Here is a 21,902-nt window from a genome sequence, read left to right as displayed (position 1 = left end):
CGTAAGTGGTTCATATACAGTTGTGTGAGCAGAAATCTAAGCTGTTTTTGCATAGCAATTGGCAAATTTTAATTGGGGGCTAGTACGATCAAAAAACTCCCTCTTGAAACAGATTTGTAAAGTGAAGTTACTTGAATACTGAAATAAATGACCTGATTTTTCAAAATATGGAACTACTCATCACTGCTTATTGAAGTTCAATAGAGTTGCAAGCACTCAGCATCTTCCAAAGTCAGAAAATTCTTAACTAGCTTCCTAAAATATATTGGATCAGGGCAACTGGTCCTTACCATTCATTTTTTAACGCTGTTCTTGAATTGAATCAGGAAGCTTTATACATCAGAAGGTATCAGCAATATTTCAGAATGGAGAATACAGTGCTTATCCAAACATTTGGGGCTTTTCGCTTAGCTTTTCCTCTCACCCCACTCCAACTTGTTTTAATGTCATGTAATAGAAGAATAATCTCTTAAAGGGGAATGAACTAGGAATATTTGGGGATCGATTGATGTGAAGACACCCAAGAAGAAAATCAATAATCAGCATCCAACCTTAGTAGCAAAGTGTTTTAAAATCTTTCAGATTAGAAGCACTGTCCTGTTTCAGCAAGTCAAAAATAAATATCAGCTCCTGATCAAAAGTTGAAATATTTCCATGGGAAGGCAGAAGACAAAGTACCAAGCTGACAAAATCCCTTATTTAGATGTGGAGAAGAGGGGACAAGAAGAGAGTGCTAATATAACCTCTCGATCACTTGTTGTAAGCCATATGGAAAGGTAATTTACAGTTATAACTCTTCTACTTAGAAGGCCCATGGGTAAAAACTGATGCAGTGCCACTGAAAGCAATTTATATCTTGCGGCTGATCTAACTCAGCACGCTCAGTTACTAACCAAAGAATAGGACCATATTGCCTATCTTTACTTAAATCGACAGAGGACTACAGTTTTTCTCTGTCTAGACAGAAAACTCTTTTTAAGCTCCTCATGGGGAAAGACGACTTTGCCTACCTCTGTAAAAGAGTTGAAGATGTTTTAGTTAATACACATTCAGACCTAACAGGTGAATGACAGCACTGATTTACTGCAAAGTGCAACATACTGGGTAATATGACATCTGCCTCTAAGGAGAAACTATGCTAAGCTCCAACATTGAACCAAGAGGTTTTCTAAACTGCTTTCTGAAAAAACAAAAGCAATATTCTGTCACTGCTGAGAATCAGCAAGCCTAGATACAACTTCCAGACTTTTTTTCTTTTTCCTCAGTGGAGGTGTGTTCCATAGTGTTTCTACCAGTGGAGCAACATGGAAAGAAAGTACAGAAGAATAAAATCTGTGCCTGAAGACAGATTTGAAACAAAAATAAGCACGACGACTATTTACAATCATAACAAAAGGCAGGAAGGCTAACAAGTCTCTAGAATATATCCGATGATACCCAACAGTGTTCTTCCTTTCTGAATTTCTTCAAGGCTCCTTGTTCTTTGAGCTATCCTGCCACTCTCAGACCCAAGAGAGATTAAAGACTCAGCTGCATAACATTTAGTCAATATAGGTAAGCTCACAGAAATATCCCCTGCAAAAATCAATGCAAATTCAAGTAGGCCACTCTGATCAACTGGAATAAAGGTTGCAAATTATTTTGGCTGAGATTGTAAAAACACTGTGGAATAAGCAGTAGCATAAGAATGACCTTAAGATCTTCTCTTCCTCCTACATACAGGCAAAATAGTTCAGTTGTCACAGTTGTAACTCAGGTAAATTAGTGCTTTCTCAGCTTTGAGGCTTATCTTTTTGAAATATTTATAAACAAAGCTGTATGTTGCCTAAGGGAGATAACCTCGGTAAAACTTCAAACAAACAGCCTTTTACCCTTCTTGACCAGTTTAATTCAAAAAAAAAAAAAAAAAAAAAAAAAAAAAAAAAAAACAACAACAACAAAAAAAAACATGATTAATGATGTTATATAGTGCTGTAAAATACTAAATAGCTTTAATTGTTATGGTATAACAGTGCTTACAACCACCCTCTGAAAAAAACATCAACAAAACCAGATAGAAGTATACAGCATTTTCCAGAAAGCTGATAATGTTTTTGTCCTGTTTTTTTCTGGCCAGCTGTCAAGTTTTATCACCAAAACTTTCTAGTGAGTTTGTTTTTTAAAGTCTTTTTTTTCCATTTTGTTTTTTTTTTTTTAAAAGAAGTGGATCATCCCCACCCTCCCTCAGAGTATGCTAAAGGTGCTTCTAATGTGAATTCCGTCCTTCAGTAGGACAATCTTTCTTCAAATAAACATTTAGATGTTTCAAACAATTATATTATCATTAAATTAAGCCCAAAGTGCTTCTTTAAGGTATTACTACCATCACTTTAGCAATAGATGAGTAAAGTAATTACAAAACAGTTTAATGACTTGTCTGAAGTCACACAGTAAACATTTGATAGAAGTGGAAGAATGACGATTCAAGAGAGCAAAACATTCATAATCATTTCCTTAGACAATTTCTTTAAGCTGCTCACAGACAGGGAAGCAATTACTTAGTGGTCCTCAAAGGTTGATGGCATGAAGGATGCTTATCTCTATTCGTGAGTACAGCAAACTACAAGCGACAGAAAGCAAAAAGGGATAGCAACAAGAAAAAGAGAAAGAGGAAGAACTAGGTCTACAGAGCTCATTTCTCTTCAGTTCACAAGGCAAATGTGTTGGCCTGAAAAGCATGCTCACTGAATTGCAGCATTGAATACATCTCATGGTGTGACTCCACAGCTGCAAAATCACAGCTGCAATTAAATAACTGTAGGGTTGGATGTTTTATTATTTTTATACATGCAGGCACTCCAGCGGTGGCTGTGGCAGGCTGCAGCTGGCCCGCAGTCAGCCCCCAGCTGCTGCCTAGCAGAAAGGCAGTAACTGCAATTGTGCGTAAATGTTAGTAAGACACAAATTGTGCATGTGTTGAAAGGGTTTAGCATGATTGCTAAGCATGATTTCATTCTAGTGCTTTTCACCTCAGTCAGATGAATATGACTTGCTTGGAAGAAATCACAGAATATGATTTTACACTATTGGAGAGGAAGAGGTGATTAGGTGACCTTCTAAGCATTGCATCTCCAAATAAACAAAGGAGAGATGAATTTCAAAGTAGACGCATCTTATAGGAAATATAAAATCCTTATGATTCCAGTTGTGAGACAGTTTCCAATGATTAAAGAACAGGACGATGCCTTTTTCTCATGCTTGTCTTTTAGGTGGATTTTCATGTCTTGGGTAGCATCCAGTACTGGTTGCTGTCTGAAAGAAACACTGCATTGGATGGTTCACAGATACTAGATATGAATTAACAGCATGACAGCTTGCATGCAAAAATACAAACTTACATCTTCCTCAATATTATAGCTACATCCAACAAAATGAATGATGATCATACCCTCTAGAGGGTATAAATACTGGCCTCCTTCAGTTAGTGTGAGTCTAAACTAATTCCATGAGATAACACTCAGGTGGAAGAACTTGTCTGGTACCTAAAATACATTTGAATTGACATATATTTGATAGCTCTGCTCCACGCATGGCATCTGGCTAACCCTTCCAAAATATCCCATCCTTCAACCTGATCCTCTAGTCAAGTTCATGTGTTGTTTAGCTGCATTCACATTACGAATTCAAGTGATCTATAGTATTTAAACTCCAACTTATCTGTCATGTTACTTCCCATCAGCTGAGAGTAACTCTTGATCAACAAGTTCAGGGGTTATACAAAAAAGCTAATAATACCCTAAACAGCATAGAAATAGTCTACTCTAAACAACACACTGGGACTTAAAATGGGTCACATGGGGAAAAGCAAACCAACACAGAACGTCTCCTCTGCAGAGTTTATTTTTGAGCTCTCAATGCTGCTCAGGAATTTCAGATTTCATTTATTCTTAGGTAAAGACAATTTCTCCACCACCCAAAGAATTAAGCAAGCCTTTTAAAGAAATGTAGAAAGCTGTCACAACATCAAAGAAAAGTCTACCATCTTCAGCAAACATGCCTCATTTTCTTCAGCTCATTCCAAGTATAAAGCTCCATTAAAAGATCAGCCAGCTCGGATAATAAGCTGTTGTCCAAGTAACTTAAAGACATTTACTAAACCAAGAAGCCCTTTGCAGGTAAAGACAAGGCTATGTGAGGTGGTGCAGGTTCCCTTCCTGCCTTTTATAGGTTTGTCACATTACCTGTCTGTAAGTCAAACACTGAAGAAAAATTTCACTTGGAACGAGTTTTATTGTTGTCACACATTACTGGCGCACACACGGTAGTAGTGCCTACTGCTCTAACAGTTGGAGAAAGAATGCCAAGCCCTGTCGTTATGAGCAGTCTGTTTCTCATTGACATCACGGAGTTGCTGGAATGGGATGACTTGGGCCCAGCAGTGACAGAGTGGATGTCTGGCCTGGCATCAAGAAGGTAACAGGATGCCACAGACCTGTCCTAGCTTATGCTACTGGCACTACCCTTTGGGTAGAGCTCACTGTCCTGAATTGGCAGATGAAAGACATCAGAGTTCAACCCCACTCCTCCCCGACAGCACTTCAGCCTATTGCAAGAAGTAACAAGATGGGTACCAGAAGGAAACGGGTGACTTTTTCCATGCTGGGGTGATCACCAGATGCAGTCCAAATTTTCTTTTTGCATGACTGAGAGTACAAGTAGCAATTAACGTAATTTAAAGATCTCTGCTGCTGGCCTACAAACAGAACATGATGAGTCAGTAATAATTAATGACTGATTTGCTGTCACCATTTATTCCAAGTTCTCTGTTTAATAAAAAACTCATGGTATTGCCTTACTCCAGAGGACAAATAATCACTAGGTGTTGCTCACCTAACAGGGTCAGTAAGATACATGCATAATGCCACTCAGCCTTATAGACAGGCAACAGCTTTGGGCTTTCACAGTATTCCTTCATAGCTACTTGTGTTCATCTTGCAGGGCTCTCCAGGGATAATTTGTCATGGTCCATAGCAGGTTGCCTAACAGTTTCTCGCATAATTCAGTGACAGGCTACAACATTGTTTTAACTGGAGTGCCTCAAGGGTTCTTTTCTTTCTTGCTCTTCCCTTTGCCAACTTCCAGTCACATCTACCATCTCAGCAGGGACGTTATTTAAAGCAATGACAATGCTTTGGAGCAGGTTCCAAGGTAAATTAGTTTGCATCCATTACAAGTTCTGCTTTAAAAAAAAAAAAAAAAAAAAATCATACATGCTTCTCACAGAAATCTCCAGGACAGTAAACTTTTAAAGACAGCAGAGGCTCAACAAAGATCCCAGCGTATCATTGACATGAGCTCTCTCAAGAAGCAAGAGGAGTTTTGCTGCAGCACCAGTTTGGGGGATGCTAAAGAAACAATAGGAATCAATTCAGTCAAATCATACTTCTTGCAGGTCAGTAAATCTTCCTGAAGCAGATGAAGTGTCAAGAATAAAGCTTAGGACAGATGTATGGACTTTTTTTATTTTTATTTTTTACTTCCACACATAAAAGTAACTTGAGAGCCTCAAAAGGAAAGAAACACTTCCCTGGGCACCCTGATTCAGTGAGCTGAGTTGAAGTTCATTCCAAAACATGTCTCCCATCATTGCAAAAGGACATTTGAGTCAACTATACATGTATTTTCAAAGTATTATTTACATGCGCTCAGGATTTCATCAAATGCAAAGTGCCTACACTGATTGAATGGACACAATCCCTTAATGGCATTCAGAGAAGAGAGCTGCTTGAATTTTATTTATTTACTTATTGATTTATTATTATTATTTAGCTCTCTGCTTGCAACTGCAAATATGCCTTTGCTGCTCCATTAACCTGATCGCTTATCTCTGTTTCAAACTCAACTCGGAACGTCCACACAGAAAACATCTATGCAACATTCAGAGAAGCTGTGCCTTGTATTTATGGATGACATTGTGGGTTACATTTTAATGAATACTTAACCCGGGCTAAAAACCTGCTAATGTTGTAAGAAAGGATTCAGGCCTCATCCCTCCAAGTGCTGAATACCAGTGGATGATTCTGCCACTGTCGTTCCCACTTGTCCCATGGGAGTGGAAGGGTCAGTTATTTTTCCTTTTACCTAAAGAGTCAAAAGGAAATCAGACAACAAAAAATGGAGCAGATTTTAGAAGGAGTTTCTGGAGTTAGACTAAGTTAGGTGATCAGAAGGGGATAAAAAACATTTGGATTTCCTGCACAATAAATATATATACTCTAATTTTCTAGTAGAGTGTGCGTGTGTACACATCAGGTCCTAGCAAAAGCTGTGATGTCAAGACAACATCAGTACATATCTTCCTTTTGCTGTTCCCAAAGGAAATGGAGTTTTCTTGTCATCACAACCCTCGCATACACAATGTTTGCTACTTGTTAGCAGCGATGCAAATCGTTTCCTCTGCCAGCAGATGTTTAAGCCAGATGCTTCACTGGGAGATTCCGATTGGTTGGCAGATAAAGTTCACAATTTCTTAGGACAGTGGAATAAAAAAAAAAAAAAGAAAACAGGAGAATTTACACATCACAAGTGAGTTATGCTTCCAGCTAGACAATCAGCCTGCAAAGTAATTTCATTTATTTCAGCAGAGCAATTGTGAATCTAGAGTAGAGTATAGGAAAGAAGAATCCAACCACAAGCCAAGGTCCCTCTGTTGACTAACTTGCCCTTCAAAGCTAAAGGCTGTAGAGATGCTTCACACATTGCTTCGCAAAAGACCATCTAGATTTATGATTTCCTAAAACAGAAGAACCAAGAAGGTTCACCAAATGACTGATTTACTATTTTGTATGATTAACCAGCAGAATATGCACTTCCACGACACTCGTAGGCTCAAATCTGCCAAAAATATACGTTATCACTTGGTGCATCATGCTGTACATTAAAAGAAGTAATTTGTATTAGTAAGAGGAACAAATTAAATTATTTCGATCCAAGTCATAAAGCTTCTCATTCATTCTGTTCCCGGACAGAAGATAATCTCAAACAGATCAAAAAAGTCTTTTCCTTGCCACCCATCATAATGGCATGTTCAGAGCTCAATATTGTCACTCAGTGTGACCTGTTGAATATGATGGTGACAAATGTCAAGCTTTGTCCTGTTGGAGCAGGCTTTCTGGGTGTTACCTGTCAACTTTACATTGTGCTTTTCTAGCTTCCTTTTGATTTCTATTATGTCATATGATATGAAGGAAAAGATGCCTTCTTTCCATCAACTATAAATGCTGTCAGTACACTTCAAATTTGCAGCAGTGAAATGCTTACAATTGGTGAAAAAACTGCTCAAAAAAGAAGAGTACCCTTATCTTTAGGGGACTGATCCATCAATAACCTTCATATAACTGGATATACCACAGATATGCCATACATCATGCTACATAAATATGATCATCTTCCTCTCAAATGTACCCTGTGGCTGAATATTCCAAAAAATCCAGAAATTATATATGGGAACAACTTCTCTTCCCGGCTGGACATTCATCTTCTTAGCCCCCAGGTATGACAGTATATAAAAGCAAATCCCTTCCCAAATCCCTACTGGAAGCAACAGGAACATTATGTTACAATCAGCTCCACACAGACAAATGTTTTATTCATATCACACAACTAAAAAAAGCATATGCTGGTTAATTTTATCTAAATAAAAACCACAATGTGGCTTTTAAATGACTTCAAGTTCTTTTCCTACCCTGCTGAGGTACATTTTTACCTATTTGGGATGAGTGGCATCAATTGCAGACGCTGAGAGTGAAACCCCAGAGATGTTTACAGTAAGTCATGGAATTCAGAGGCCTTTCCACATATCCCGCAGATAAATGGATTATTACTAACATGATTTTTAAAACAAGCGATCAAACCCAATCCCACTTCACTTAGCCAAACGAGTTTCAAGGAGGAGAAACAAAGAAATCTGCTGCCATTTTCAAGATTGATAGTTGCTCTTCTCTTCTATATCTTCCCCACACACCACCACCTGTTTTGCACAACATATCATTAATATCATAATCATTGAATTATTAGCCTGAGAATCTACAAACACTGCTTGTTTTTTTCTTGGTGATGAAGGGAAATTGCCATAGAAATGAAAGTTATGGTTTGGAAGATATAAACCCAGGAATCTTTTTAATGGGATTTTAGCTTGCACCAGGTCTGAGGAGAGCTTAAGCTACACTAAAGACTTCTGAATGCTAATAATGAGACCATTTAAAACTCTCTATTATTTAATATAAAACATTTCTACGTAAGTAATAGGGAAAATATTGTAATAGAATAGGCCAGTGGGGAGCAAAGCTACTTAAGGAATATGATATAGCCAATTGTGTTGAATAGGCAGAAATGAATCATTTTATAAATGCAAGAGAACTAGGGTAGGCCAGAGCTCCCTCAGATGACAGAGTGGATTGATTCCATAGGGGCAAAACTGTGACCACAGGTCAATATTGAGGCATATTGGCACAGAAAAGGACCAGAAAGAGAAATATATATATGTATATATACACACACACAGGGTACGCTAGGATAGTGAAGAAAAACAATCCAAGATAAGGTAAATATTTACATTTCTATTCACACAACTGAAAAGGCATAAAGCATAAGAAAAACCAACAGCTTGGTCCTCAGGGACGAAGTGTTGTTTTGTTTATACCCAGAGACCCAGGACTTTGCTTAGAGCATCTTCCATTAGCTCTACTGCAGAGTTACAAATAAAGAATCAGGTCATTCACTGGAAAAGATGCTCATATCACTCTCCTATTGCTAAGAAGCTGTTGCAGTGTGGTGGTTCTGGCTGAAAGTTCATGCTATAAATCCAAGTAGCACCAGGTGAACATCCGATTGCAATCCTAGAAAATATGCCAGACAAACTCTTGCTCACATCAAAAACCAAGAAAGATGAGAAAAACAGCACACACTTGTCCTTTCGCAATATTCCTCTTCCTTCCCTGTCTTCTGCAAAGTGACACAAATACCGAAAAGAATCTCATTTTCAGCCTACTTCTTGCTACCAAGAATTCTAACACAATTTATGGACTATAATTATAATCCAGACAGTGAAGCATACAGGAACTGAAGACAACAGCTGTTCTCAAATTGTGGCTAACAATACAATGTTATCAGCCCCCAAAAAGTAATTATAGACTACAGGACCTTTAAACTAGAAAAAAACTGAAAATCAAAGACCATGGCAGATCAAGGCAGCGTATCAGTACCCAGCCTCAGATGCCAATCAATCGTTTGTGACTGTAAATTATTGACAACCTGCTCCACCAGCTTACAAAATACTGGTATCATTTGCCTGTTATTGAAATGCAGTTAAAACATTCAAACATGACAAGCAATGACACCTCTATATCACGTTGGAAAGTAAGCACTGTGGTTATCATCTGAAATTAATGCTCCAAGGCAGGAAACAACATTAATGGTTGACACATCACCAAGGATAATTTTAACAAGATTTTATCTGGTTGCAGTAATGACCATAAAAAGGGATAGCCAAGAGCCTGGACAATAACTTTCAAAGACCAAGCAGACAGTGCCACCCTGTCCACCTTTTCTTCTGGAACCCAGAATGCATGGAGGCTCATAACTTTGAGTGTTCTCTGAGACTTATAAGAATTCAAAACCTAGGTCAGAAGAGCTCAACAGATGTTGTAACTGGACTAAACATCAACCTCTATAACAGATGAAGAGATATCTTCCTGTTAGAGCTGCTTTGGATTTTATTTATTTTTTAACCTATTTTTTCTTAAGCATACAGGCTGAAAATACAATATAATGCTAAATATTTTACCAACATTGCACAGAGTAAGAAAACATGGAGAGATATGTGGAAGGTATGGAGATTCTCTACCTCACTCTGCTGATCTTCATGAATTCTTACATTAAATATGAACCTAGAATTTAAAATTTCTCCCTGTTTTGCTTGTTCATCTTTTCTCCCAGCTTGACTTTTCTTTTTTAGCCTTACCCTTAGGATTTCTTACCCCTGTCTCCACCATTCCAAGCACTTCTTTTCTCTGTACTCAGCCAGGTCTCACTCACTGTGACTTCAGCTGTAGGCGTTAGCAAAATTGGCTGCTTTGATTAGAAATGTGTGAGTGGAAGGCAGATAATAGCCTGGTTCTCTACACCTGATCTCCCAGTGAGGGGTCATTGATAGGGGTCAACAGCTGAAATAAGTGTCTCATCACATGAAGAGTTTGTGAAGGAAAAGCTGTACTGTCAAATAAAGTGGAGCACAGCAATTGGAGGGGGCAGTCATCTATGTATTTAGGCTGGTTTGTGTTTAGAAAATTTTGTTCTGGACAGGAGCTGTCAGCTCAACAGCCACAGAAGCTTAAGTCCTGTATTTTACTATAGGGCAGATTCATCTGAGGGAGTTACAACTTCATCCTCCCAGAAATGGGTTTGTTAGAGGGGCTACAGAAGTTGTGGCAACTCTTCTACCAAGACTGTGCTCCCTAACAAGCTCCAGTCTCATGTGCAATAAGGCTGTGGTAATAAACTTGAAGGATTTTTTTTTTTTTTAAAGCCAGTTCACTGATGGCCTCTGATTAAATTATCTCTAGAGTAATCCATTTGTTGATTGAAACTTTTAAAATGGGGACCATCCCAGATGATTTGACACTGGCTCCTGATGAATCATCAAGTTAAAGCCTTTACTTTAAATACTACTGTTATGAATGAAATGTCAAATAGTGACATTTGATATTCTGCACCAATTACTACTGTGCATGTGGGCACATAAACACCACTTAAGCGGAGTCAGAATCAGGCTTTTAGGAGTTCAGGGATCAAAAGAGACAGACTACTTGTCTTGTCTAGGTTTATAGACTACATAGCTATCTAGGGTCCATTAATCATGTGGGAAAAATACAGCTATTATGCCTGATGCAAAAAAGAGATGAACTGGAGGAGGCTGAACAGGACACGTGTCTGTGCTGAGCCACACATCCCTTGCCTCTCTTGTACAGCCACTGGTTTATGCATCATTCTGAAATGAAAAGAAATAAGGAGGTATTGTTGGATTAAAGTTGACGAGAGAGAAGAAATCTGAGATTGAAAGCTGACAAACTTTCCAACAGTGGAAGGTACAGAGCTGTGAAAGTCTGCCCTGATTCTTCTCAACTTGAATGATCAACAGTTGTAGAAAGTGTCTTACAGAGGACATTGTTGTATCAAGTCTTGAGAGTCAAAGCCCTGTTCCTTCACTTCAGAATATTTTCTATCCCCTGCATTTGTAAAAGCAACAGTATCTATGTCTCTCCCGTACATAAGTGTAATCATGAGTTTCACTCCACAACCTTTCAGACTCAAAGTAGTCGACAGAGATGAAAAGGAGGAAGTTGGAAAGTCTGGGTGTATATTAGTGGTCAGAACCATGCCATCAATCCTGAACTTGATACTAAACAGCCTTTCTTTAGAGAAAGCTTAGCTATTCAATGCTGAAAACTGTTCTTTCGAAGGTAGTGCTCTTGACATTCCTGACACAAACGTAGAACTGAGATACCACAGACATTTAAATGAAATTTAACTTTAAAATTCTAAACTCAAAAGTCCAGGGTTATTAATTCTCATGCACACATGCAGTTTCCGGCTTTATTTTCTCTGGAGCATAACACTGACCCTATTTACAGCATCCCCCAGCTGTTTGTGTAGCTACTTCTCTTTTGAGTGAGACTCTGTTCAGAGGAAGCCAGCATGATGGATAACAGAAGTCCTTTGACATACCATGTCATTTATCACATAACAGCCTCAATCCTGCTAACAGGGCCTTCTCCATATGTCACTGTCAGCTCCTATGCCACCCCAATGCATCAAAAAGAAATGTTTGAATATGAAGCACTGTAATTCTTAAGTCACAGCTCATTGCAGCTTTCCAGACATGAAGAACCATCCTGTCTATCTGCCAGCTTGTTTGTTTAATTTTCACCCTGTCTCACATGTAAGAAATTAAGTCTTCAGTGCAGAAGAAAACCAGAAAAATGTCAGGTCTAGCAGAAAAGAGGAAGATAATCTCCAATTCCATCAGGAATCCAATGTGACATTTTGAAGTGGAGAAAGAAAAGACAGCCTACGAGCACTAGGTATAAGACAATTACTGGCAGACCTAAAAAGTCCCTTCTCCTTCCCAGTCTGGGAAAAAGATTCCTTAATGTGCTGATGTGAAACTAGGGAGCTTAAAGGAATGCAGATAAGCTCCTGAATTCAGCTGCTTAATGGAAGTATACAACATCTCTTCAACCTCTTCAAAGGTACAAAATGGAGTTGAGGCTCCCAGGAAAGCCTCTTGAGATTATCCAGTAGGTCCTGCTATGGGCTAGCTAAAGTAATCAGAAATCACTCCTTAATGCAAAATTTCAGCACGTCAGTTCCCAGGTGACACTTGGAAACACAAGCTAGAGACTGGAGCCACTGCTTGGGCCTCTCTGTTATAGTAACACAAACTTACCAGTCCCTGTGCTGTCTCTCAAGTGTTAGCATGGATGATAATCAAACCATGATCCATCCAGGCTCTTTTGCCATTAGACTTGGAATGTAGCCTGACCGTGCTGGCTACTTTCATTGATTATATCGTTTGGACTGCCTGAGCACAAACAGCAGCTGTCTGTAGCACTTGCACCTCTCTCTCTGCTTACTATCCCCTAAATTACCTTCCCCCTCCAGTGTGAAACAGCCAAGGCATGACTCTCCACAGTTCTAGTCTCCAAGACATTCATTCAACAAGACTGGGGCTTGCTTTCAGACCTTTTTTTCTCAGCTTCTTACAAACCCCATCCTGCTCTGCTCAGAGCTGTCTCTGCAGAGCAGCCCCAGCACCACCTGGGCATCACTGACTCTCCATGAGCCCAGAACCGACTTTTTAGTCCTTGAAGCACCCACGATGGAGCAGAGCTCCCACACCTAACCAGACAAATTGTCATACCCTGTGTGTCCACGAATCACCCTTTAGAAAGTCAAGGTTATAATCTTGTTTCATGTTCCTTCAGCAGTTTACAAAGTTGGCCCAAGCTTATACGAACCATTTCATAGACTCATTTTGTCCTTGCTAGCATTTCCCAAGTTAGAAAATGTTCCATATTACTTTGAATGATTCACAGATTCTCTCAGTGTGAATGGTGTTAAATTCCAAGAATTAAGATGCCGTTTTGGATCACAAGTGATTTTAAAAATATGATTTGCCACTTCATTAGGTCATTGTTATGCAGTCTATGTATATTTCCATTTCATTAAAAAATTTTCAAAAGAATCACTGGCAAATTACAGCTTGGAAATTAGTCAATAAAACTTTATTATGCTAACCCTTAATAGGATTATTAATGTGAAAGAACTAAAAATTAATTTCTTCCTCAGCAAAGATTTTACTGACAAAGCTCCATATCTTTGTGACATTCACATAACTACTCTCCTTTCTTGATGCCTACTCTTTCTTTAGGGAGAATCACAGAAGATACATTAAACATTATATTATTTACAGGTGTTATTTCTATAAGCTGGGTCATAAGTTGGGTGACTCAAAGGTTCAAAATTTCAGAATACTTAAAGTTTTGGGGCAGCAACTTAGCATCCAGCCAAACTGTCTTCTAGTCACAGATCGGATCATACCTCTTCATCCTCTCTGTTACGTATTCACAGTAGATGCTTCATGTAGAGATATTAAAGGTGTGATGGAGCAGAGCCTCATGAGCCTAGTCACTAACAAGCCCTTCAAAGACCTTCATAACCCTATAAGCAGTTCTCTCCCTGAAGCTGCTAGGATGGAGTTCTGAATCAAAAATACCACTTCTGCTTTCCTGTGTATTTCAGAGTTTGGCATAAAGACAGACTTGTTTGTGTGTATGAAGGGAAAGAAACAAAAGAATGATAATTCAGCTAGGGGCAAGCCTTGGTCATTACTTGGACCACTAGGCAACAGGGTTGAATTACAACTTGTCATGACAGCACCCTAAATAACTGTTAGCTGGAAATATTAGCTTACATTACAGAAACAATTACAAGAGTTAGCCATTTGGAAAAGGAAAACATACTGCTGAAGCACTGCTGTTCAGCCACCACAGTTCACATTCTTCAGATTAGAACAGATATTTCACGGCAGGAAAAAAGATAAATCAATCCAAGTTTATGTCCAAGTAAAGGAACATGTTTTCAGTATCACACACCGCAAAACACACACATATTTGTGTGCCTAATCTGCATAAACCCATTCCCATAGGATGGGCATAATAATCAAAAATGAGAGCACAAATGGCCTTTTAAATGCCTAAGCTCCAACTTGAGTAATTGCGTATGCAAACGCATATGTATTTTTCAAGCACAACTGCATCCTTTCAATAGTGACAATCTGGATCCAATGGCCTCGATTACCATGACTATATATGCACTTACACACATAGAACGCTGTTCTTGGCAAACCCCAAAACAAAGTCCTTATTTAGGCTCACATCAGGTTAAAGCAAGAATTAGCAATGAAAAAATCATACGCGCACCACAAGCTAGTTTGTGGAGAATTAGTGCTTGCTGGATACATGCTGTTTAGGGACCACACATTTCATTTGAGACTGTGCAAGCAAAATTATGGTTTCGGAGCTGCTGCGTGTGTTTCTTAAGGATGGATAAAATGCTTGGGGAAAAACACACGCACACAAAACAGAAGCGGTTTGATTGCAACTAAGTGATTTAATTTTCAAGTCACTCTGTAGTTCACAACATCTGCTGCAAACCTAGTTGCTGCAGCTTCTGCCCAATGGCTTTAAACCAACAACCTCCAGCATGGGTTCAGAGGTTATAAAGAGATGCCATGTCCCAGTTCAAAGGTGGTACACTAGGCAGAGCCCCACATTAAAGTAGGTACAGCTTTGCTATGGTGCTTTGTAACACTTTAGGACAAGAAAAAATTATAACAAATACATTGCCATCATCAGTACATACACAGCCATAACTGACACATACCAGCCAAAAAAGGGAAAAGTATGAACACCGGCAAATAGCAGCCCTGAGCTGGGCTTTTGCTTTGGTAAGAAACCATGTAATGGAAAGATATACTTGATTCAGATTATTTCTGCAGCTTACAGCAACAGAGGATCTCTCTCAATATTCTCCTTTTTCTTTACATTCCGAGCCGTATTAGCATTATGAGTCTGGAAGCTCAAAGCCATTGATATGGACACTGATTCTGAGCAGACTGTGTGCTCGATGAGATTACATACTGTTCAAATCTGTCTAAAGATAGACGGAGAAGTAGCATAGTTCAAGGGTGCCCTCACCTGCATGTCAGGGAAAGAGACAGAAATTACTGCAAACTAAAGTGCTCAGCTCTTCAGTGCTCTTCTCCACTTGAAAAGTAGCATGTTCCCCACACATCTATTCCAAAGCCAGCTTTCTTCACGTAATGTGCATGTTGTGGAGGAGGGAAAACAGCTATTCTTCCATTACTTTCAGTCATGGGCTTTTCACGTTCAACCCTAATTCATGTTTATAGTGAAACAATAGACAGATCAACAAGTAGTAAGTTTGGCTACTCCATGGAAATGGTTTAACCCACAAAGTATGACCTGCATTTCCCATATTGACTTCCCAGAGATCTCAGCCTAAACCCAAAGCTGTTATTAAAAAATTCCTAAAAATATTCAAGTAGAACATCGCTTAATCTCCTTTAGCTCTTTCTACTTCAATTTCAGGCCTTGCTTTACATCTCTGCCATCACACTTATAATCCAGACCTGCCTTGCCTGGCATTATATCCATCAGAGCATAGAATTCACCGCTAGCTCAAATATGGCACTAGAGATTTCTATGATATAGACAAACATCTATTAGAGAATTGGATGACAGACCACCAAATTTCTTCATGTCACTGGAGCAAGGATTTAAAACCATGATCATGCTCTGTAGAAGTGACTGATTAGTGCAATAAACTGCATTAATACCTGAGCCTCTTTTCCTGCTTCTTATCATTTCTAAATGGTATTAAAATAGTTTATGATTGTTCAGCTACTCTGCACTTTACATCCTCTTATGTTATAACCATTTTTGAGAAGACAGAAAAATTGCCACTTTTTTAATCTTTGTCTTTTTTTTTTTTTCTTTCCCCCTAATGATATTTTGCTAGCTAACATACGATGAATATGGGAAATGTTCCTCAACAAGCATGTTTTCATTAGTGTTATCATTGTTGCCTACCGGTAAAAGAAACCATGGACCAGAGCTAGAACTGGGAATTGAATTTCTGCTTTAGGCACTGCTCAATCTGAGCAGCTGTCCCCTGGGAGAAATGGTACTTCTTTCTCCATCAAAAGCTGAAGCTGAACATGTTGGGGTGAAAAATGAGGGAACATAGGGGAAAAAAATGTACTACCAGAGATGTCAATAGATTCACGTAGAAAGAATCCTTGCATTCACAATGTTGTTATTGCCTAGTAACTCTACCGGAGTAGAAGGAGAGCTTTAAGAGAAAAAGGTCAGAGGAAATAAAATAATAAAAACTAGCATTGCATGAAGGTACTGACCTGATTATAGATTGTTATGTATACATATTTAGAAATAAATAACTTTACCTATTTGCAGTCTATAATACATATGCAGTGGAATAATCGGTCTCCAATTATTATAATAATTATACTTTAAGTACTTATCATTTTTTACAGACAAATGAAAGCAATCCGAAAAGTGGTTTAAGATCTAGACTATGTTGTTCAGTGCCACTTCTTCACTGTATACTGCTTTTTCAGACAGAGGACATGGAAGAGTCCCATAGAATGTAACAGAATATTTAACCATCTTATATAAGATGGTTAAACTCAACCACTTGTAAAATTCCAGTTCTAAAAGGCCAGGGAAAAGTTGCTCAGCTCTAAACAGTTCTGAACATAGCATAATTTCTACTGAATCTTACTGTATAAATAATCACTATTCCCATGCAACAAAACATCACTATAGGGTTCCAAGGGTTCCTGTCATGGTTACAATATCATTCAGCTAAGCTGTGTTCAAATACTAACCACAAAGTTTTTCAGTAAGTACAGACTCAAGGTGCACCATTACAGAAGCCCTCTTCCTTGCCTATCTCACTTCTCCCCCACCCCATCCCCAGCTCAAACCTGGGCTGTATGACTTCAAAAGCTCTTTGGTTTTCTACCCCATCAAGACCCAGAGCTGCTTTACATCATTAAAAGTGTGGTCAACTTTTTTTCCTGACTCCCAGCAGTGTTGTCTCTCATGTTGCAGAAAAGGTTTTGATTTCCCACTCCTTGCCATTCCAGCACTGACCCAATTTTCTGTTTTTCATTTTCCTGCTCCCTCTCTGGGACATTCAGGTGGATTTATAAATTAAGGTGGCAATTTGCTCAAATTACTGGAGCAAAATTTGCCCATGTAATTACCCCAATTGCGTGTGCAATCATATGAACCATGTGCACAGGTGAACAATTCAACCTCAGCTGGTCCTCTGTAGGTGCATTTTTGCACAAACAATTTTAAAAATACAGGCTTCCAAATGAAGCTTATTTTTGTTGATATGCCTCTTCGTCCCATTTCTAAAAACACCATTTTCAATCACCAGTCCATTTCTTCAACCCAAGGCTGTTATGTATCTGCTCCCCTATCATAGCACTTTGCCAGCTTTTATTGGAATCTGTTATTCAAATGAAACAAAGAGGGCAAGGAAAAGCGGAAGAGAAACACAGAAATACAGATGTTAAAGAACAATAGTAGCCAAAACACAGAGCTAAGCCAGCACAGAATTTTTAAAGGCAAACACATGGAAAAGCAGCTCTACACTTGCATAACTGAACTCCTGATTTTTTATTCATATGCTTTTAAAAATAATTTCTGTGCATATATCACACACACAAAAGTGTTCTAATACTTAAAAGGAACTGAATGGTCATATAAAATTTGAAATGTCACCTGGAACTCCAGGGATGTCCAGTTTGCAAGGCAAAAGAAATACTGCCCAATTTATTACACAGTGTAATATATGAAGGTATATTACAAGAGACAATAACCTTCATTCCCAGGCAATTTCAGCTTTCCAGGTAGTGTGGATATTGCAGTAAAGTATTGGACATTCTTCATTGCATCTATAAAAGTGAAGTTTTTACAATTTCATTTTGTGGACTTTTCCCATCCCATGAATTACAACCCCAACTCTGAATCTGTAGCCTCCAAAAGGCATTAGCTTGGGTAAGAAGACTTGATCTGGAGAAGGGTGATCAAAACAGCCTCTCTGCTCATGATGTTAGCTCCTGTCCAATATATTCAACCTTTATATCAGTACTCCGTTCCTACCACAATCAGGAATCAGATGCAAAATCCAAGGTTAACAGTAACCATCAGAGTTTTCACTGTTTGTTTACCATGGGGCCAGCTGCACTGTGGTTTGCAGGTATCTCCTGCAAAGTGCAAGAGGTTATAAAGAGACTCCTGTGATTTAATACAATTCTCCTGTTCCTGCGTTGAAGACACTGAGCCTCATAAAGTTTCATTGGATGGCTGCAGAAGTCATGGTGGTGAGATACTTTCCCCGTCCCAGGATGTAACAGCGAAGGAATGCATCAAGTGGCCGCAGCTGAGAAAATGGATCAGACTCCAGAAAAGATCCATCAGCCAGCACCCCAGCATCCTTTTCATTCTCATCAATACTATAGACTGTGCCACTAATGCATCGGTTCCTAACCGGGGACCAGCTGCTCCTTGCTTGTCTGCACAGAGCCTAGCACAGGCATAATTGGTATGGGAATAATATATCAGAAAGGGGGCTTAAATAAACATAATAACAAACAAAGGAGATATTTGTACACAATCAAACTAATAAGAATAATAATATAATTCAATCAACTCATTAAATATACTAAAAGCTAGCTCTGTACACCAGTCTCCTGGCTCCTAGAAATGTCAAAGGAGTGCACATATCTGATTATGAACTCCTGTTGTCAGTCAGGAGAATAGACACGAATGCAGAACAAAAATAATTCCTTTCCGAGCCCATGGAACATCGTGTTCATATCTAATATTCATGCTAACTTGAAAATACAAGGTAGTACCCATCTAAAATGAAATAATTTTCAAGGCTCAAAGCTGAATTGTTTAGTCCAAGACATTAATATCACTGAGCCCACATCAAGTGATTTTTGCAGTGAAATTCCCAGGTGACCTTGAATCATCAGCATAAATTGTGTATGAAAGAGCCAGGGGAGATGTACTCAGCTCATGTGGTACCTTTGCTGTTTCAGAGCAAACACCACACATGCTTTTGCAACTGGAGGCCTAATGAAACACAGGACAATGCATTTGATCCTTCCAGTCCTTAATACAAGCATTAACTAATTAGTTTTTGTGACCATTTAGAAGACAGATGGTACTGTTTTCTCCGCTGCACTGACAAGCATGGTACATCACTTTGTAAGATGCCCTGCCCATGCCAGACCTTCTATTACCAGGTCTTTTTTGTTGTTGTTGTCCTCTCCCAAGACATACAAACAGCAGTGTAGTTCTCTGGGAAGTTTATCAAAAACAAGCAGTTGTGTTGGTTTTATTAGGCTGGATGCTGGGACAAGCTGATATTCAACAGATTGAATGTATTCTCTTCCCCAGACTTCTGGAAGCACACGGGATGTGCTAGAAAATAAAAGAAATGGCTGCAAAGCACCCAAAATTTCAGCTAGTTAGCTTCCAGGAAACAGAAGCACCAAGCAATAACGCCAACCACTGACATGAGACTGGTGCCGAGTCCCATAGACAACGATAGCAGACAGGTTCCTGTGTTAGAGACTCAGCCACACAATAAATTAGGTGAGGGTGTGTTAGAACAACAGCTGGCTGCTAATTAGTCACAGCCCCCCTCAGCAGGGTATCAATAAAGTGGCAGAGAACATCTCGAGTAAATTAAATTTTAAAAAATCCTGCTGCAATCTCTCCCCCGACAGACCCTTCCTTCATCTCCCTTCTCAGCTTTTTATTTATTGTAATTACTTTAGTAATAAGATTTGTTTCCTTGTTATTATATATATTACTATGCAGGGCAACAACAACAAAAACAATAGCTGGGAAGAGTTATGTAGCTTATTTATCTCCTCAGTTGTTATTGGGCCACTGGGTGGAGGAAGCAATGAGGAGGTGGGGGCCTGGGAAAAGCAGTAAATAGAAGAGAAAGCATATTCCTCAGGAGCAGAGACGTATGGGGACATATTTACGAAGGAGGAAACACTGACAATGAGCGAATAGATCTAATAACTCAGGAGGCCCAGCAGCTCTGGCTGATAAAGGAAGGAATAAAAAATCCTGCACTGGAAGCGCTGTCAGGAGGGAGTCCTGGGGCACATCTGTCTGCTGAAGGATGTGCGCCTCAGCAGAGCCAAGGATGGGCTGCCACCATGGCACAGGGCAAAGAGCTTGGTTTGAAATCGGTCACCTCTCATAACTGAGATGTTCCCAGGGAATTGTATGGTGGAGGATGAGACCCCACTTCTGAGTCCACCACGGAAGGGTTTGCTGAGACAAGAGGAGAGGAACACTGTAGCCCATATTTCATCTTCTGTTGCTCAGATACCAGCCAGGTTCACATACCCTAAACTCACAGATCATAGGCCTCATCTAAGGGAGATTTTCTGAGCTTGTCAGAAGCCATAAGGCTGCTTGCCTTGAAGAGGTGAGAGTGGTCTCTGAGCTCCATTTCACTGGAAGAAATGAAGGTGGCAGACAAGCATCCAAAAATGTTCAGGATGGCCATCTGAGAAGACCAACCAGTGCTCATTCACCAGCTCTGCTTCACCACTGGAACAGGATCCCTGCCCTCTTCATTAATAAAGGGCAATTGAGGCAATGCTTGAGGCAACAGAGCAGCAATTAGCTGAGAAGCATTCACTCTGTACACAGAACTTTCACCCACAGTTGATAAGTGCTTCCCAGAGCCACATACCAAGCCAGCACAGACATTTCCCCAACCTGGCATTTTCATCCCCTCTGAGGTCTGAGCCAGTGCGTGCAAATACGCCACCTTACAACATGCAGCTCAGAGCACAGACATTCTGAATGAGTAAGGATTGAATCTTATGCCAAAATATTCTTTTATCTAAGTATACCTTGCCTTCTGCGTGCATTTAGCTAACTACTGATGGCACAGTGGTGCTCATTTAGATTCAAGGCTTCCGAATACAACATGGGGGACAGAGTCCAACACTGTCTGCTAAAGAACAGCAGCACACTAATCCTGGAGAACTTCTCGCTCCTAGAGATAATTCTTCCCCTGCATTAATTAACGTCAGTTCAAAAACACTCCTTTCCCAGCCTTCCCACATCTTTGCACAATTCTTACAGAAACACATTTCATAGATTAGCTGGTCTGGAGAGAGCCTGTGGAGTGTGTTTGCAAAGAGCATGGCACAATTTAGTTATGCAAGGCTAGCTTCTGAGAATTAAACTCCTCTTCAATCCTCTGACCACAGAGAAGCAATAAAGGGAAGGAGGTGGAAAAAAAAAAGGAGTGATGTCTACATTTACATGGCTTTGTATGACATCACCTCAAAGTTTAATCCTTGAGGATGCAGTTCTGGATCATCAAACAACTCCTTAAGACTAGCCATCAGCTTTTTTTGCTGTCCCTGTCCAGTTCTGCCTCTTACTGTCTGCAGAACACAATGTCTCAATGGAGGGGAATAAGCAATAATGCAGAAGGAGAAGAGTCATATATACAAATGATGCTTTTTGGTATACAGATAAACCCACTTCTACTCCTCCTCCTAAGAGTATCCTTCAAAAAACAAACTGGGTTCCACAGAATAAGTGGCAACGCTGATATTTTCCCTTTGTAACTTCTGAGAGCACACAAAGGAAATGTGTTATGGAGGGGATTTCAGAGGACATTTATATCTCTCC

General features: G+C 39.5%; 1 protein-coding gene and 1 long non-coding RNA gene across 7 annotated transcripts in view; both read right to left on the bottom strand.

The window, feature by feature from the left end:
- AGBL1 (AGBL carboxypeptidase 1) overlaps positions 1–21,902 on the bottom strand; it is a 445,869-nt gene that overhangs the window by 310,016 nt on the left and 113,951 nt on the right. The window lies entirely within an intron of this gene.
- On the bottom strand, positions 4,250–10,417 carry LOC137862960 (uncharacterized). The gene is made up of 3 exons (XR_011100597.1): positions 10,017–10,417; positions 5,995–6,120; positions 4,250–5,215 (listed from the first exon to the last, which is right to left on the bottom strand). It is a non-coding gene; the product is annotated as an uncharacterized lncRNA (long non-coding RNA).

This window comes from Anas acuta, chromosome 12 (genome assembly GCF_963932015.1).
Source record: "Anas acuta chromosome 12, bAnaAcu1.1, whole genome shotgun sequence".
NCBI classification, from domain to species: domain Eukaryota; kingdom Metazoa; phylum Chordata; class Aves; order Anseriformes; family Anatidae; genus Anas; species Anas acuta.
The sequence above is the reverse complement of the archived record's forward strand: the minus strand, read 5'-3'. Positions and strand labels throughout refer to the sequence as shown.